Source organism: Miniopterus natalensis, chromosome 8 (assembly GCF_054644295.1).
Source record: "Miniopterus natalensis isolate mMinNat1 chromosome 8, mMinNat1.hap1, whole genome shotgun sequence".
Lineage (NCBI taxonomy): Eukaryota > Metazoa > Chordata > Mammalia > Chiroptera > Miniopteridae > Miniopterus > Miniopterus natalensis.
Window position 1 is genome coordinate 75,135,386 of NC_142088.1, and position 2,916 is coordinate 75,138,301.

Here is a 2,916-nt window from a genome sequence, read left to right on the forward strand (position 1 = left end):
CGATGGCCACACAACCTCATAACGTGCTGGAGGCCGCCGGCCCTCACCCGTCAGAGGCAAGGCTTACAGTGTGCGAACTGCACCGACGAGAAGAAAGGGGTCCGCAGGGAACGTGGAGAAACGTCAGGGCGCCTTAACCGATGTAACTCACATATATTTCCCGTATGCGGGCTCATAAGACTGACGGGCGTTTAAAATGCTGTTCAAGCAAATCTAAAATAGACATGTTAAGTGATAAGAAAGCATGTCCTGTGTCATCTTTTAATTGGCAGTAGTTTTTCTTCTTTACACCAAAACAACCTTCCGTCTTACGTAGGTGGGTTCTTAGAGTCAACGACGTATGTAGGACAGAAGTGGCATCGCAGGCTACTGCGGAAAAAGAGGTGACAGTCCATACATGGTGCTCGGACAATAGGTTACACACATGGGGGGAGTGAATCCCACCCACACCGTTTACTAAAAACAATTCCAGATGAAGCTAAATTTATTTTCAAAGGTGAAACATTCCCCTTATAGGAGAAAGTATAGAACACCTCCATGACAAAGGGGCAGCGAGATTCTTGAACAAGACACAAAGGCACTAAGTAAGCATAATAGGACATGATATGTTCAACTGTATTCAAAAATTTAAAGCCGTTGAATTGTACTTGTTAAAATGGTGAATTTTAAGTGATATGAATTTTACCTCAGTAAGAATATTAAGAACTCTTGTTATCAAAAGGCACCATAAATAACGTGAAATAAAAACAGAGAAAATATATTTTGCAAGAATTAAAATTAACTTTAAAAAATGACAGCCCAAAGAAAAATAGACAAAAGATATGAACAAGATGTTTGACCTCATTAATATTCAAGAAAATGCAAATGAAGACAACAAAGAGATGACCATCTCCATCTAGGAGATGTAGAAAATTAAGAAGTCTAATAATAACAAGTCCTGGCAAGAATGTGGATCAGTGGGGACTTTCATACTCTGCCAATGACAGTGTAACTTGATGTAACAATTTTAGAAAACTATTTAGCACTATGTCATAATGTCCGACATTTGACCTAAGAGCCTGAAATTTTGCCCCTAGGGATACTTAGAAAAATTCTTGTAGATGTGCAAGAGAAGACTTTTATAAAAATATCCATGGGATCCTTACTTGGCAGGGGAGATACCATGATCATGAAGGTGGTTTTCCCATGGGAGTCTTATCCATTGCACTCCGAATGTGCTGACCCCTGTGATTTCCCCAAATGTGGGAAATTCGGCTGCATAATTTGTGGTAGTGAGGGACTGCGTTCGAGCTCTCCCCTGCAAAAAAGAAAAAATATATATCCATGGGATAACTGTTTCATCTCTCTAAATTCCCCCAAAAAGATATACAGAGCAGCCAGGACCACAAAACTAAAACCCAGGAGCAACAACTAGATGACGGGATCCTGCAAACCCTAAGATCTGAGTGGCTGGAGACACACCTAGAAGACATAGCAGCGGTGCCAGGGGAGCAGAAGGAAGCATCAGTCTGCCTGACAGCCCTAAGAACTTTAAATAGCCAACAGGCAGTCGGGCCAAGACAGCAGGCCAACAGTGGGGGATCTGATCACCCCCCTAGCTGGTAAGGACAAGGGGGTGTCTGAAAGGGTCAGCGAAGAGGGGACTGAGAAACCCTCAGACTAATCAGCCAGGCTCCCATCCTGGACAAACTCCAACCCAGCAGTTAACCAAAGTCCCAGAAGAGGGGGGTCTAAAGTTGTGAAATTAGAACAATTCTGAAATTATACCTCCTTTCTAAAAGTTCAGGAAACCTAGTATTATTAAACATAAGTAACAGGAAAGGGTTGAAGTCAACCCTGTACCATTATTTGGAGAAAAATAAGGATGGAAATCGCACCCCTGCAGACCATAAAGCCTGCCAGCGAGGCGCGGAGGTGAAGACCGTCTCCTAATATTGGCAGGAGTAAGCGGGGGAGATGGGACGGGAGCTTGCAGGTTAAAGGAGAGCTAGCAGACGTTCAAAAGGAGAAAAGTAAAAACAGGCACAGCTAAGTTGTAGTGTTTAGGAATGTCTGACGCTGCAGCAAAGAAAAGTAAAGAGGCAATTAGCACAAAAGTCAGGCTGGAGGAGGGCAGGTTGTGTGTGGGGAAGTGCAGGCGATGGGGCCAGGTCAGTCTCCTTTCCATGGGCGTGTCGAAAGGTGTTCACCTTTTAATTCATTAAGTTTTCTTTTGGTTTTATGCTATATATACATGTGTGTAAACATAATTACCAGGTCATTTTAAAAATAGAATTTTTGCGCTGGCCGGTGTGGTTCAGTTTGTTGGGCATGGTCCCATACACCGAAAGGTTGCCAATTCGATCCCTGGTCAGGGCACATGCCCAGGTTTCGAACTCGATCCCCAGGGGGCAGTTGATCGATGTTTCGCTCTCACATCAGTGTTTTTTTCTCTCCCTCTCCTTCCTCTCTCTCTAAAATCAATAAAAAATATTTAAAAATAAACAAAAATTAAAAAGAGAATGTTCTTAGTATTGTTCATAATTGCGCAAACTGGAAGCAACCCATTATCATTTAGCAATGAAAATAAACCTATTGCTTCAGTGAAACTTAGAAACATAATACGTGCGGAGTGAAAAGAGCGAGTAGCCAAAAATAATTAGCTATATAATACCATTCTAGTAAACGTCAGAAAGCAAGCAAAAAATAAACAATACATTGTTTAGGAAAACATACATATGTGCTTTTAAAAACTATTTGAAAAAATCAAGGGTGGTAAACATAAAATTTAGGATGGACTATGTACATTTGTGATTTTTGAAACCACACTTTTAAAAAGTGAGGGAATGATAAACCCCCAATTCAGGGTGGTTTTTATTTCTGGCAAAGCAGTGAGGATGAGCTGGGGAGGTGTGCAGGTTTTCTCTTAAGTTGCAT

The 2,916-nt window shown here is 41.7% G+C and overlaps 1 non-coding gene across 1 annotated transcript; it reads left to right on the top strand.

Moving 5' to 3' along the window:
• Nucleotides 1-1,137: 1,137 nt before the first annotated feature.
• LOC148092640 (U1 spliceosomal RNA) lies at nucleotides 1,138-1,300 on the top strand. Its single transcript, XR_015714979.1, has one exon. It is a non-coding gene; the product is annotated as a U1 spliceosomal RNA (small nuclear RNA).
• The last annotated feature ends 1,616 nt before the right edge of the window (nucleotides 1,301-2,916 follow it).